The sequence below is a fragment of the Aythya ferina genome (assembly GCF_964211825.1).
Source record: "Aythya ferina genome assembly, chromosome: 1".
NCBI classification, from domain to species: Eukaryota; Metazoa; Chordata; class Aves; order Anseriformes; family Anatidae; genus Aythya; species Aythya ferina.
Genome location: NC_140296.1, coordinates 78274198 through 78290873, shown reverse-complemented (window position 1 = coordinate 78290873; position 16676 = coordinate 78274198). Strand labels below are relative to the sequence as shown.

The window sequence follows — 16676 nt, the reverse complement described above, 5'->3', positions numbered from 1 at the left end:
GAAAAGCAGTAAGGGTCAAAGACAATACTCATTTTTAACAGTAGAATATAGATAAACATGGGACTATAGACCTGGCAACCTAACTTCAAGCCTCAGGAAAAAATTAAATATGCTGAAGATCATGTGATGATAAATGATTATCAACAGAGATTTAACCCTATCCAATTTATTTCTTTGCATAAGGAGAAAGCAGTAGGTGTAAAACATTCTGACTGTAGTAGGACCTAGGAGAATACTCCTATGTGGTGTACTCATAGGCAAACTCAGCAAATATGTCCAGGATGAGAAACACGTGGGAAAAGTGCCTGCTAAGAGGAAGAATCAGCAATTGATTCTCTACCAAGGTGAGGGGGTGGAGTTTATTAATAGCTTAGATGACACAGGTTTTTTTCAATAAAACAGAAGCAGCTTGGAAACTTTACTTTTGCCTGCAGAAGTAATGGACAGGAATGTACATCCAACTGTGTAGCATGGATGTTTCGCAGTTACCCCAGGTGCTGTTGAAAGTGTCATGGGAGGTGAGAGTCATCCAACCTCAAGTCATTATGCAGCTGTAGTCCATGCTCTATCCAAAATCAGTACAAAGGCACCTCTTGGGTGATTCACCCCATTCAAGGACAGTGTTTTAGGTTAAGGGAAATGAATCACTCCCCAGCGTTTCCTCTCCCTGCCATCCCATTGCCTGTAGGGGAGTATAGAGGGACTACCTTAGAGAAGCCACTTAACTTTTAAATAGCTAACTTTTTGTCCCAGGATCTACTGACTGATTGATGATCTTCCACAAGAACTAGGATATCCATGGACATACTCTTTCCTATTCTTGTATTTTCCAGGTAAATCATTGGACTCACTGAGGGCTGGTAGGCAGGTTCATGTCATCATCTAATAGTTTTAGTTACTGGTTAGTTATAGCTTCTCAGGAGGAAGTATGAAGCTTAAGGTTTAAGTTTGTGTCATGGTCTGTGCAGTATTTTGGAGTGGGAAAGGAGTATAATTTTCACAAAAAAAAATCAATGGAGCTAATGGTAATCCTTTGCCCTGAACATCCTCTTCTCACATAGGCCCTGGTCTAAGGTGCATGGATGTTAATGGAAGTCTTGTAAAATAAAGAGCCACAGATTATATATTTGTAGAAATAGCCCATGAATAGAAAGACTTCTCTATGTCTTAGACCTGGTCCTTTGTAGTAAGATGATATTCAGGAGAGACAGTGGCTCCACAAATAATGGTAATTCTTCTAATGAAGAATTACACTGATAATTTTTCAGTTTGTCTGAAAAGAACAGCAGACCTTTCCACATTAAAGGTCAGGAGAGAGCTCTGTTACCCCAAAGATTTTTCCACGCTACTTTTCAAAGCAAGTTATGTCCTGCTTTTATATTTTTTATTTTAACACACTTTTCTGCCACGTCTTAACTACTAGACAAAGCTGCAGCACTCACAGAAGTGGGGTAGGATCTTGCACTCATTTTCTGTGACTCATCTTCATTACAACTGGAGTAAAGCAAGTGTTTCCTGCTGGCTGGCAGCCTAGGTCACTGCTGTACCCCACACTACCTGCCTGCCTTCTCTCCCCACTATTAGCCCTTGGACCTCCACAGAAATGTAGTCCTCCCTACACCCATGGCAGCTGGCCACGACTATGGGCTTCTGTCCCACCACAATATCGCCTGAAACCAGCAGGTCTTTCAGTAAAGACAAAGGATGAATATTGGGGTTGTCTTTCCAGACAGACCAGCTGCCTAAGTTGGGTCAAAGGACTGGCTTCTCCTTTTTGTTTGAATGGAGACTCAAGTCACAGTATATGCTAAGGTTCTCCCATGAGGGAGATAACAACAATGAGATGCAAAGGTGGGTCCAAGTGTCATCCTTCTTTTTGTGAGGGAAGTGTCTGTGGTGTCTGTTGCGGTTCTCCTCAGCCAAATCACCAAGGCCTCCTACAAAGGAGTCGCTGAGGCTGCAGGAGCATGATGAAGCAGCCACAGGATGGTGAATAACCACAGGGGCAGCTGCTGTTGAGAAAGACTGGCCTGAAATGCTCCAGCACTTAAACCATCTTACTTCATATTGTAATGATCATATGGATAAAAGAACGATCAGAAAAGTACAGGTCTGAGCAAGGATCTTATTAACAGATGCCAGTATGACAGAAGCCTTGTAAATAAGATAAATGAAGCAAAAGATAGTTGCTTACCTGTTTCCTTCCCTAGTCCAGAGATTACTCACAGCCTCTTACAGGACACTTTCTCCTGTGTATTTGGCAGAGGATGAGGTGTTTGAAAGAAACAGGAAATGAGTTGTTCCCTTTCAAAAGACTTAAGCCCTCTGTGCTGATAGAATATACAGGCAAATGCTTAGGTGTATTCCTGTATTTCTCTATCCAGCTGTAGGAAGAAATTGATCTCACTCAGACAGCCTGCTGTTGGTTAGATCCTTTAAGGACTCCACATCCTGACTGATGTTGCGGTTAAAATTAGTACATTTGCCCCATGGCGTCATCCAGGAATTTCCTGCTGCATGAAATAACAAACAAACAAACAAACAAACAAACAAAAATCCATGGGTTAATATGGTGGAAACCAGTGTTTTATTCTTACAGGGAAAAATTCATATTGTGAATGCAGTAAGTTATTTCCAAGGCAGGATATGGATGGCATCATCTTACCCCAGGTCACTCACACCTGTTTAAATATTATGTGGTGCATTGTAAGACTCTATGAACTTTAGAACTTCATTATATTGTGAAGCATATTGTTGTGTTCATTCTTTTTTTTTGTACAGTTATTACAGGATCAATGGATATCCACATAAACTGAAAGGAGCTCTTTTACCTCTTGCAGTTTCATGAAGACAAAAATGTATCCTGATTTTATTTTGGAGGTCACTATGTACTTTCTTCGGGTCTTCCATAGCCAGATGTTTCAATATAACAAACTATCTCCATGCCAAGCAGTTTTAAGCATGTGTATATACATGTATATACATTCATGTGTATATACATTTGTATTTTACTACAAAATAAATCGCAGTTTATTTTTTCTTATGGGAGCCACCTTTTGCCTGATCCCCTTTCTTCTCCAGGCCTTCTCACATATTCCTAACTCTCCCATTTTCTTTTTAATTGCATACCTGTCAGAATCTTCCTCTGCCCACAGAAAGATTTCTTGTGTGTCTGCCAGTCTGTTTATATAGTTGCCAGCACAACTGTTCTCACTTGAATCCTAGTTTTCTAACATTAATACCAGACTGGATTTGAAAGTACAAAGATGCTTAAAATAGGGACAAACGCTTAAAAATACTGAAAAAAAAATAATTTTATTTCTTTCTGTTTCAAACAAAAAAGTCTGGCTTTGCTTTATTTTCCATGTTCATCTGCCCTTTCAGAACAGTAGCAGCCAACAACATTTTGCTGAATTTATCATACGCTCATTTGCCACCTCTGCATAGTTGTGTCACACTAAAGCTCTGAGTGAGGCTGTCTGAGCTGCCATTCTTGGTCCCTGCATATGTTCTGAGAAAGAAACTGAAGGAGAAATACAGAGTGCAGAAGAGCTTTATTTTTATTTTATTATTTTTTGCTGTTGTTGTTTCAGGATGTCAGACATGTTAAGCGTAAAGGTTCCTGAAATAAAAGATAAGATCAGAATTTATTTTCTTTAAAGCTGTTGTCTGAAAGGGTTAGTCATCTAGATGTTTTGACAGCAGCCCTGAGGAGAAGGACCTGGGGGTGTTGGTTGATAAGAAGCTCAACATGAGCCAGCAGTGCATGCTTGCAGCCCAGAATGCTAACTATATCCTGGGCTGCATCAAAAGAAGCGTGGCCAGCAAGCCAAGGGAAGTGATTGTTCCCCTCTACCCTGCTCTTCTGAGACCCCACCTGGAGTGCTGTGTCCAGGTCTAGCACCCCCAGCACAAGGACGTGGTTGTATTAGAACGAGTCCAGAGGTGGGCCATGAGGATGATCAGAGGGCTGGAACACCTCTCCTATAGGCACAGGCTGAGGGAGTAGGGGTTGTTCAGCCTGGAGAAGGCTGCAGGGAGACCTTACAGTGGCTTTCCTGTACCTAAAGGTGGCCTACAGGAAAGCTGGTTGGAGGTCCCTTCCAACCCAAACCATGATTCTATGACTTCAGAGTAACCTCAGGCTCCTTTTCTGCATCTGTAAATGGAAATACATATTGCTAAAGACTAAATTAAGTGTGTAATGCAGGTCAGATAAATCCTTTTCGGCAGTATGTGATTCTCACCACTGACTACAACCAAAGCCCAGCCTAGTCATTAAAATTAAAGGTGGGGCATCCCCTACTTGATACACCAGGGAAAAATGTAGTTTCACTGTGTCACAGATGCCAAAAAATAAAATTGCTGATTTTTTTTTTTTTTTTTTTGAGTGTGGCCAATGTTCTTTGTGCTTTAATTTCTTAAGCAAGAGGGTTATAAATGCACTTGTAAGGTCCAAGTACATCTCTGGTCCAAGTAGAATTCCTACTAAATTGCATCATGACAGGTTAAATGGATGTTGAATTCATTGTTGTAGTGGGGGCCAATTGTGTTTTTCTTCCATTTGCTTGACTGTATTTACTCATTATATTTGCCTGAAGGATTGCTCCCGAGTATTTCAGGCTACATATTTGAATTATATGCTACATTTCTTGAACAGAACTCATAATTTGATTTTTTTTTCAAAAAAAAAAGTTTTTGTCTCCTCCAACTAAAAAAAAATAAATATGTTAATCTCAGCATAACATTGCTAACACTTCTGAGAAAGCTCCAGCAACAACTGCTGGTGTTCCAGGTAAAACAGTAACTCCTCCAGGGAAATAGATAGGTGTTTTAAAATCATTAGCATTTTTTTTAAAGCAATTAATTTTATTCTGGTTTGAAAAAAGGGAAAATTCCCGACAGCAATTTGGATATTAACTTTGTCCATGGTTAACAAAGAAACTTAATAATTTGCTTAACTTTTAAGCACATGATTATTCTCACTGTCTATTCACATGCTAAATGTAATACTTAAGCACTTTATTAAGCACAGATATGCTGTCAAAAAGTGTCGCTGTAATTAGATTGTTACAGCAATGCATATATGAACCTTACAGAGTAATTTTCCTGATTAGCAAGATTAAAGATTAATAAAAGCACCTTATTTCAGAAAATATAATCGTTGTAAAGGCTGACTTCAAGGGAAAACAAAAACAAAAACATTTTTTGCACAGAATAGGAGAATGCATTTTACTATGCTTTTGAGGATCATTTACACAACTATATTTTTAGGGAAACACTGCACCCTACAGGTGAAAACTGTTCCCCTATCATGTAACTCTGGGATAGTCTTGGGAAAGAAAACTGGATTCTCTATTTGAGCAATTAATGAGTGGTGAGCAATTAATACTTTTGAACTTGGAAGTACATTGTCTGCAGCATTTCTATAAACAAGAACAAGACTTCTTTCTTTCTCTCTGCACCACTTAATTTCTAAAATATAACCAAAGGTATTAAAGGAAATAAAAGAGAGATTCTAACATTTACCACTGTGAAGAATAAGTAATTATATGATAAGCACTGGCTGTTTCTTCACATAGTTTGCAGTTACTTGTAAAATCTAAATGCCCTTTTCCATCTCTTGATAATCCTATAAACTTAATTTCCAGTTAGAAATCCAAGCAGGAAACCTCAGACCCAAGCCTGCGCTCCTAGCATCCTGCCTCACTGCCTTGCAGCCCTATCACCAATTCCTTTTCTCCACTTTCCGATTTCTGGCCATTAGATGGCAATCTTGACCATCATCTGTCACCTGCTTCCTCTCTGCAAGTCCTCTGCTGCCAAACATGCTTACATGCTCATGCTCCTAAGAAAATCTTTTATTGTCCCTCTGCCTTTCTTATATATACCCACAGTAGCTATGAAGAGACAAGGTGTTAAACCGTTTGGTAGATAACCTGAGAAAGGGAGAGTGTTGCCTTGGAACAAGTAATATGCATTTCAGCTGAAATAGCAGTATTTTTTACTAAGGCAGCTGGGAACCTCCCTCTGCATGATTTTAGGATTTTCTTTGCAGTCAACCAGAATTCCACCAGCTGGCAGATCTCTTGCTAGCATTTCCTGCAGGAGATGCCCATCAGTACTTTCATCGACAGGGTGTCTGCACACCTAGTCAGGTGTGCAAGTGCATGCTCCCATGCATTGTGCTCAGGATCAGTAAGACTTAATGGTGCAAGCCTGCCGGCTTCAGGCACCTTCTGAATCCTCACTGGATTCAGCTGTTTTTACCTGTCTGTGCCCACAAGATTTTCAGTCTGGCTGCAGAGAATCCACCCTCTGCAGGTATCTGAAATTTGCAGACCTTCCCTCTCTCCTTTCTTACCATGAGGAAGCTGGATGGTACATTGTAACTCCCCATTCAGTGTTTAATTTTCCCTTCAAATAACTCCAGACTGCCAGCACAACCCTGTTTTGCAACCCAGCTCCTGAGTTGCAAGGTACAGGTAGTACTAGGAAGGCAGGAGCCTGGCCATTGCTAGATAACTGGAGGGAGAAGAGGAAACCCACCAGATTTTTGATATGTGCTTTGCAGAGAGAGGCCTTCACTGGTCTCCATTCACTGGCCTGTTATGCCTCCTCTGTCTGTCTCCATTCAGGAATCCAATTTTTTTCCCTTTGCAGTGACTGGCCCTGTGCAGAGAAATCATGGCATATATGCTGCTCACAGAGACTCTGCTGTAGTGAGAGTTCCTGTTTGGACTTTCATCACTAAGAGGCCACTTGATGTCTGTGTTAAGCTACTGAATGTTTACAAAGCATTCATGGTAAAAGCAAAAATCTGATGGTGGCCATAAGGGGACACATAGACCAATGTATCTGATGATACTTCAAGTACTCCTCTGGCCCATGACAATTTTCAGTTCAAGGAATCTCCACTTCAATATGTTTTGCATGTACATTAACATTCAATGGCTATGTCCATGTGTTTGCTCAGCCTCCCCATGAAAAACTTGGCATCCTCAGCTTCCTTTGGCAAGGAGTTCCACAGATAATCCGTGCCTCATGGGCACCCTTTTTTTTTGTAGTTGTTCTGAACCCAGCTCCTACAAACCTTGTGTGATTTGCATGCTCCTTCTAAGGGCAGAAGGAAAGCCTCCTGTAGAAATACTGTGGATGAAAGGATGAAGCTTGAAATATAAACCGAAAGTATTCCTAGAATGGAGTCTGACAGAAGGACAGAGTGAGTTGACGAATGTCTCATTCAGGATAGACTGAACACATCCCTGATGCCCCTCTCTCCCCCTGTCTGCCTTGCATGAGTCCCAGGAGTCCTGTCTGGGGACAGCTGCAGAGGGTGACCTCAGCACAGGAAAAGGTTTCCGGGTGGGGACTGGCAGAACAGGAACAAGTGCACGTGGTCTTTTGTTAAACTAATTCTTCAGCAAACATTTGTCTGGGCAGCAGTTCTGCCATGCCAGTTCCTTACTTTACAAGAGACCAACAAAGTCATCAGAAGAGGAAATTTTGAATGCTTTCCTGAGCCTTGCAGTAACAGGCTAACCACTTTCAAGACCCTACGCAATGCTGTATGAATCAGGAGAGGTATGACCAAAGAGGCAAAGAAGAAGGACACCAAAATCAGCATTTACTGCTTTTGTTGAAGTGCAGAGGTTTCTTTCTCTCTCTCTCTCTCTCTCTTTTTTTTTTTTTTTTTTCTGCTTCAGCATTACAGGTTGCACTGCAATTTTAGGTTGCATGTTCATTTTCCAGCTTGCACCATGTCTTATAGCTAAACAAATATTTTGTTTAGCTATATTTAAGGGTAGCTCATATTTAAGGGCAGCTACAGGCAGACAGCTCTTAAATTTTGCCTTGACTATATCTGGAAGATTAATAATGTCCCACACTTGTTAAAATATATTTATTGTTCCGTTATTTTAGAAGAACTGGAAAATGCAGTGATCCATGCTATTATCACAGCATTAAAATAAACAATGTTTGACAAAAGCCAATAAAAGGTGTTTCATGATATTTGTTTAGGGAGAGAAAATTATATGTTAGCTATTATTTGTATTGGTAAAACTGGTATTTTACTTTCTTTTCTGGGATGTGAAGATGTTTTTTTTAGTTGTCTGGACCAAGAACGATGTCCTTGTAAATCTGAATCTTTTAAAGAGCATAATAAAACAGTAAATACAACAAAAGAACAAGATATTTACCTGGCAATGGAAGTATACTATCATTGAAGACTGGAAATCATGAACACAGTTTTGTACATGAGAAGACCTTATTCATGTTTCAAAATTGTAATTTTTCCCAAGTTGCTCTTCATAAATGGGCTGCTAACAACAAATCAAAACAAAATAGACCAAACCAAAGCAAAAAGTCTTGTTGGCTTTTTAACAGAAATGTGTATATTATGATTCTGTACCATTAGTTGGTACTGAAGAATAAGCAGTAGATTTGCTGTTTAGGACTAACACGACAGTGCTGGTTTGTCCAGAAAATGGCTTTTTCTGCATAGATCTTCTCTTTACTTGTTTCATTACCTGGTTGCTATCATCAATGCTTACAGAGATAAGTTTAACATTTTTTGACATCATAGCTTTAAGTTGAATGAATTATTGAACTGTCCTATAACCATAACTAAAAATAGGAAAAAAAAAAAATCAATCATGAGAAGAATTTTTTGCCAGTCACAGGAGCATAGATTTTCTGTGGAAACATTTTGCTCCAGAAAGCCTACCAGAAAGAAGAAATCTGCACTGAAAAAGGAAAGAGCCAGTTAGAAGTAAATTCATTGCTGATGTGCAGGCTACTGTAATTAATGTCATCATGGAACAAATCCTGTTCAAGGATCGCCATCCAATGCTCCATTCTGGCCAACAGTTAAACAAAGATATGTGGTGCTGTTAGTTTTAGCTCATTTAGCTATAAACTTCAACACTGAAGTAAAAAGAAAATCAGGTGTTTCTGCAGATTGCAAATGCATTGACAACTACTGTGGAATTTTCTCTCTCTACTAGAGAAAGTAGCTACAAGTAGTGACACCTAGTAGCAAGTATTAGAAAGCTTCTGGTTTTTCAAGTTTTCATTAAACACAATTAAGCACACTGAAAGATAAAAAATGTGTGTGAATAATGATACTTGGTCTATTTTTAACACCTTCTAATAGAATGGAAATGAAAGCAAAATATGAAACTGCTTGAGGAACTACTCCCTGAATCTGGGAGAGTTGATTTGTTCAGTGAAATAGGCTTTTTGTTAAATTTCTACAGATAGGGGAAAAAGCTGTAGTTTTGACAAACCTTTTTAGTGAAACATTTAGAAAAAAGCACTGATGTTGGAGATGTGATATATCTGAAATTTGCAAAACTAAATGATTTCACATAGTAGTATCAAATTGAATTTTTATTTTAAAATATTTCATTATTTTTGTTACTAGACATTTCATGAAGTTTGAATTAAAAATTATATTGTTCAATGTTAAATGTAAGTTATTTCATTAAAATTTTAAATTGTTTTCCCATATGTTTCACTTTATGAAAATTTTCAAGATTTGACAAGTTTTCTATACTTGTTTAGGACTAATTGCTTAATGTTTCTTTTTTGTTTTGTTTTGTTTTGTTTTGTTTTCCAAGGTAGAAAGTTGTTTTTGCACTGCTCAAACTATAAGGAGCAAAATTATTTTATTAACTCTTTTTTACATTTTTTTTCAAATACTGGATCAAACTAAGCCCTGACTGCATGGCTTTAATTCCATATAGTTGAGTAGCTGAGAGAAGCATTGATTAGGTGCCTTTTTTGATTTCTCACTTTTAAAAGTATAATGGTTTTTATTTTTATTATTTTCTTGATTTAATGTCCTCTTTGCTTTCTGGTTCAGGTTTTCCAGGAAGCCTTTGAGATGTAGGAAAATTTGAAAGTCTCTTCCCTTACCTGGTGCTTGGCAACAAACCATGGATGCTGGAAGTGAAGGGAAGGCACTTCATGCAATATAAGGATCTGAAGCATGCAACAAGGTGGAAGCAGGAATATTCTCGCTAACAGGTGTTAAAAACAAGGATGTGTGCCCAAATTCTCAGGCTCCTCTTATAGTTAAAGATCATGATCCTAGATGTTAGGGTGTGGCCCTTTTGGAAAAAGTTGTCTCTTTCTGACTGTAGGGGAGCTGATGAAACCTGCATTAGCATTGACAATGCCACATGAGATCATTTCCTGATGGTGAAAAAGAGATGAATTGGTTAATAAGCCTAATTAGCACCAAACTAAAAGCTCCCAGAAGTAGAGCAGCAGCCTATATTATATGTACTATTGAATTCAAATTGACTCCAAAGGCACATACCTATAACTCTTATAACTTTTTCTCAGCCAATCCACTTGTGCCAGTACAATTTCAGGCAGATTTTGGGAGTAAGTTCTGAGATGCAAAGAAAGTTCAAACACAAAGAAAGTTGATTTCACATGGAAATAATTATTTTATTTTCTCAAGAAGAACTTTGGAGTCCATGAGATTAATGCCAAGAAAAAAAGGAAAAGAAAAAATATTTTTAGGAACATTAATATCTTCTTTGGGGAAAATAGAAGCATCCCCCCTCTATAAGAGAAATGTTGCATTCCTGTTACACTATTAATATTCTAAGGAGCAAACCTACGTCTGTTGATGTAACCCCTAAGTGCCTCCTTGTGTGGTTGCTCTGCTTCTCTTGTCTGTTATTAAACAGCTTTATTTCAAACACTTTAAATAAATGATACTTATCTGGTGATATGAACCATGAAAAGTCTGGACTTCAACAATTACTTTTGTTCCTTCAGTGAATTAAATAAGAGAAAGTACAAATCCAGTTTCCATTAGACAGGAAAATGCACTGAAAGACAGGCAGGTGCTCATTTTGGTGGACAGAGAACTATGTGATCTGCAAAAACAATTATTTCAAAATGAATAATGGAAGAGAGAGAATAAACCAGTTGAGTGATAGACAAAGACAGAAAGACTTTTCAAAATTTCACTGGCAAGTGAGATCATAATTATTTAAGGTGCATAAATCTATGCTATTTATGCTTAGTAATAGCAACTGAAAAATGTCACGAAAACTTTTCCCCAAATCACCAGTATATTATATTATTTGTGGATATGACCTTCTATTAATGTAATATTATCACACTTCTTATTAAATCAGGCCAAAGCTTTATAGTTTCTGTCTCTTTCAAACTTCTGCAGTCCTTTCACAACAAATACCACTTTTCAATGAAAGTACAACTGGCTTCACAATTCAGGTAATTTCTCCATGTTGATATAGCACTTTCCAAAGCAAATATTCTTTTTCCTCTCCCATTACTTAATGAAAATCTACTGTACTAGCTGTTATTTTTTGAACCCTATTTTTCCAGACTGTGACAGAAAAGGCCCTCAGCTTTGTCCAGCTCTTAGGCCCTTTCTTCTAGTCCAAATGGGAGCTTGGTTCTTTCCCTATTAGTCACTGTTTCCTCTTGGTTGCCCTGTGTGTTGTCTGGGGAGTATTTTGTGTGGACATGGGCATAAAGCAAAGCAGTTTGTCAGACAAGAGATGTTATAATGGTGAAAATAATAAAGCAAGAGAAAAAGCAGTATACTTCTGAAAATAAATCCAGGCTTATAAATTTAAGTTCCCTGTGGTCTGACCTATTTAACCTCCCAGTACAGCATAGATGCAATCAGTTGCCAGTCATAGAGTGCTTGTGTTAGGTTACATACAGCCATTTTGAGAAATCAGGAATTGCTCAAGCACATTCAGAAGGATTCCCTTTGAAGACCAGTTGCACTAAATAATTTAATTCATTTGACAGGAAGGTTGCTTGCTTTATGTGATGAAGGTAGGTATAAAAAATCTGGGATAAATAGCGCTGTTGAGTTGACAAAAAAGTCCACCAGCAAGCTGGAGTAACTTGTTCTGTTGGAACAAAAGTACCTGAAAGGAGAAAATGCTGTTGGCAAGGTTACTACAGATATATATTTAATAAAATAAACTAATTTATAATATTATTAGTGCTATTATATTTGTTATTTATGATACTGAAGGTTTTCCATTTCATTTTAGGTGTGTAATTTGAGTTTTGTGACTGTACTGTCCATTGAAAGTACTGTAGTTTATCACTGTTTACAAGTAGTTTGCATAAATTCTGTGAACCAACAAGGAAACCCTGACAAGGAATGTTGTGAAGTTGTGGAATAGGTAAACATATACCAAAGTCTGAAGATTTTTAAACTGATCTACATTATTATTATCCTCATCTTTCCATAGATAACTGAGATGATTTCCATAAAAACAAACAAACAAACAAAAAACAAACAACTTTCCTAGAGATCTGTTGAATAAAATAATCTCTGTGAGCTATAAAGGTATATTAAATGCCTTTATAACTTGTTCTAAATTACAAATCACACAATCATGGAATCAGAGAGCAGTTGAAGTTGGAGGGCAACTCTGGAGTCATCTAGTCCAATCTCTTTGCTCAGAGAAGGATCAGCTAAACCAGACGGCTCCTGTCCAGGGGTGTTTTGAATGTCTCCAAGCATGGAAACTCCACAACATCTCTGGGCAGCCTGGTTCATCCTTATGGTAAGAAATGCTTTTTTTGTTTCTGAAGACCAGGAATGGGGTCCTGCTTTTTGCCTTGTTCCTTCTCTAAGAACTCCACAACATCATGGTCACTGCAGTGAGGGTTGTCCCTAACCTTCCAATCTTTGAACAGACCTTCCTTGTTTGTAAGTGAAGTCCACTATAGTGTTCTCTCTTGTAGGCTTCTCAACCACCTGTGTCAGGAAGTTGTCATTGATGTACTCCAGAAACATCCTGGGCTGTTTGTGCCCTCCACAGATTTTACGGTGATTGAAGTCACTCATGGGGACCAGGATGTGCAAACATGAGACCTCTTTCAGTTGTCTGGACAAGTCCTCATGTATTTCTTCTTCCTTATCAAGCAGTCTTTAACCAATAACAATACAACTCATGTTGATCTATGTGCTAATTCCAACCCACATTCCCTCAGCTAGCTCATTACCCTTGCTCACACACAGAATAAATTCACCTTTTCACAATCCTAGCCTGTCCTTCCCAAAAATCCTGTACCAATGACTGCAGTATTCCAGCTGTGTGAGCTGTCTTTCCACATCTCTGTGATCCTCATGAGGTCATAGCCTAGAAACTACACACAGACCTCTAATTCCTCCTGTTTGTTCCTCATGCTGCAGGCATTAGTGTACAGCATTTCAGAGAGATATTTGTGTATGCTTGATTTCCCAAAAGTCTGAGACCTTTTACTGTCACACTGTTGTCTCAGGATTTCCTTATTCATTTATAAGCACTAGAGTTAGGCCTTCTTAAACCTGTTTCATTGTTTTCAAGGTCAAAAACAAACAAACAACAACAACAAAAAAACACAACACACACACACACACACACACAAACTACCACTCAACTTTTATCCCTGTCACAGTGAAGTAGTGCTTATATTCACTAAAATTAAACACCTTTAATGAGAGCAGATCATGAAAAGGATAACGAGAAACTAAGTCCAATTTATGACTAGACAAACCTAAATATTTCAGATTACATTGGTAGACAGAAGCAGTACCATTCAGAGCATGGCAATGCCATTAAAATACAAATTAATACACAATACCCTCTTAGCACCTTCAAATTGCTCTTTGTCAGTGAAGGAAAGCACTGTTTGAAATTTGAAGGATATATCAAACATGCTACACTGGGCTCTGAGCAAAGATATATAATTTCTGGGCTTATCTTCTGGCAAGGGAATATTATTTCCTCCAGGTCTGTATCTGTCTTTGACTGATTTCCTACTAATAGTGTATTTCCTGCTAGTGTCACTAACCTGTGATAAAGGTGATATTCTGCTGTCAGACAAAGAAATTGCACTTAGATCAGTGAAAGACTGAGATCAACTTGCTTCATAAATAGTACTCTAAAACCACAGGGAAGCAGATTTTAAGATTTTTGAAGGGCTTTGCTGTTCATAATAAAGTTCTTGAATATCAAATCTCTTAAATACAGTTGCTGAAAGGAAACAGGTTACAGGACTTGTTAGGCATGTTTATATACCTGTGGTTGCACTTTTTTCCCCCATAATTAAAAGATGAGTCGAGAACCTATAGATTAGACAGAGTAAAAACTCACCTGAGGCCATATCCTTTGTTGAGCAGAAAGCCAACTGAGAACTGTAGTGGGAAGGAGGCTTAAATGCCAATATTTTCCCAGGTGCTGGCGAGCAGAGGATGGGGTTGGGTGGTAGTGTCTGGATGAACCTTGGACAGCTCCTGCTGCCCATGGGCCTCCCTCCTCCTGGCCTCCAGGTGCAGGCTCCTCAGGGTTGAGGCAGTTTGCTTCAACCTCCAAGGAGGCTGCTCAAAGAGAGTGGTAGCAAAGGTGTGGTCACAAGGTGTGGAAGAAAGAGTGCTCTGTGCAGAATCTTTTTATTCCTTCAGGGGTTATTGTAAAGATGATTCTTGTTCAGGTGGAGTTCTTCCACTGTTCAAACGCTGAAAGAAACATTGTTGATGGAAAATATGCAATTATTTCTTAAACTTAGAGTGGTTAAAGGAAACGGAAACTCAGATGGTGTTTTGCAGAAGTGGTTTTCATCAGTCAGCAGTTACCTAGGATTTGCTCAGCCAGCAAAAGCTGCATATTTATTTTCTACCCCTTGCATAAATCATGAGGCTTTTCCATTGCTTTCCATTGCCTTTGGGTAGTGATTCCTGTCTAGATCAATTTCATCAGCTTATTCAGGCCCTGAAAAGAATCTTCTAAAACTTTCTTCTTACAGCTTTAGAGTTTCAGTTCAGTTGCATCTGTATGCAATCCTTTTAGGTGACTTATGCTAGAGCCAGGAACGACAGAAGAATTGTTCATTGAAACTTCCTAGGGCAACAGATTGGATACTTGGGCTCAACCGTAATTTTGGAAATATCTAAGTCCAATTCAAAATAGAATTCTGACTGAAGTATTCAAGTTTCCTTCAAAAAAAAAAAAAAAAAAAAAAAAAGTGATTTTTGCCTTTAACAAGTACTGGCATGGGTCTAATCAATGCCTAGGTTTCAAAGTACTAGAAATAACTTAGGCAGTGCCTTTCCCATTTTCTTCCTAGTTTGACAGGTAGGAGGAAGCTTGGAGGTTGTCTTGCAAGTATTTATATCTATCCATCTATAGCTTTTATCCATCTAATTTTTTTATCCATCTAATAGCTTTTATATATATAATTTTTAAATTATTATGCATATTTATCTATTTGTTTATTTGTAAAAGTAGGGAGGCAGGCAGAAAAGAAAGAAAGAGAAAGGAAAGGAGAAATGGAAGGGAAAAGAAAAAAAAATGAAAAGGAAAAATAAAAAAGAAAGGAAAGTAGAAAATAAGGAAAGGAAAAAGAAAAAAAAAAAAAAAAGAGAGAGAACCAGGAAAAAAAAAGGGGAAAAGGAGAGGGGAAGGGAAGGGAAGGGAAGGGAAGGGAAGGGAAGGGAAGGGAAGGGAAGGGAAGGGAAGGGAAGGGAAGGGAAGGGAAGGGAAGGGAAGGGAAGGGAAGGGAAGGGAAGGGAAGGGAAGGGAAGGGAAGGGAAGGGAAGGGAAGGGAAGGGAAGGGAAGGGAAGGGAAGCAGAACATATTTCCATCCCAGAGCACCCTTCCCAATGTCATGGGAGAGGGCCTGTTTTCTCTGTGCAGCAGACAAAATCAGATACTAGCCATGAAAACTTGACTCCAACATGAAAGGTCTCCTTGAAATAGCTTGCCTATCCCAGATGTTACACTAATTCTTAGTCACATTTTGCTTTTCTAAGGTCTAACAATACATATTGAAATGTATGCACCAAAACAACCTCTAGAGAGGTTTTAAGCTAGAAAACTTTCTGGTAGAGGATGCAAATTTGGGGAATTAAATTCAAAGTTACAGTGTTTGATTGTTTTTATTTGTTTGTTTTTACAGAGCAAAGATTGCAGAATTTATCTGAGCTTTCACTGTTGATGTAGAAAAATTATATATATACATCTCTAAATAAATACGAACAGCACAGACAATAGGCATTGCTATACAGAAATAGGATTTATTGATAATGGAAGATGAAAATGCTATAAATCTTTCTTCTCCCTGAAAATCTGATCAGATTTTGTTACTTTTATATATAATTTTTATATTAATTTTATAAGAATGTGTTTGTATTGCCATTATAATGATCCTAAATACATTGAAGACAGTAAAAATTTCTCACCGACTGTGAAAGATCAGGTCTGTAGCACCAGCATTCAGGCTTTTTTACTTCCTTGGTTAGATTATTTTCTTTTCCTTCTTGTGAATGGAAGATTATATATCATGGAAAGAGATATTTATCAGTCTTGAAATGACAGTAAGATTTGAAGAAAAATAATATTTACAAGAAAAGATAAAAAAATGAAATGTTTAAGAGTATGATTATAAAAAATAATACATGCATATGGTTATAAAGAAGCTACTAAAATCTTGCAGAAAAGATTCAGATAAACACACAGTAAAAATGGGAAGACTGTGAGATGAAAGAGATGAAATGGCTATCACAAAGACATAATCATTAAAATTGTAAGTTGTAGTATGGTAGCTATTCAACTGGTTTGACCACAGACATTATGCTGTCTGGAAATGAAATGTGAAAACCAGAAAACTATGTATG

General features: G+C 38.0%; 2 long non-coding RNA genes across 2 annotated transcripts in view; one reads left to right on the top strand and one right to left on the bottom strand.

The window, feature by feature from the left end:
- Positions 1-16319, bottom strand: part of LOC311430941 — a 29201-nt gene extending 12882 nt beyond the window's left edge. Inside the window, exons 1-3 of the long non-coding RNA XR_014689128.1 lie at positions 16242-16319; positions 14157-14518; positions 2195-2513 (exon numbers count right to left, since the gene is read on the bottom strand). This is a non-coding gene — a long non-coding RNA (uncharacterized lncRNA). The remainder of the gene's footprint in view (positions 1-2194; positions 2514-14156; positions 14519-16241) is intronic.
- LOC311430934 lies at positions 6027-11173 on the top strand. Its single transcript, XR_014689122.1, has 2 exons — positions 6027-7584; positions 9869-11173. It is a non-coding gene; the product is annotated as an uncharacterized lncRNA (long non-coding RNA).
- Positions 16320-16676: the final 357 nt, after the last annotated feature.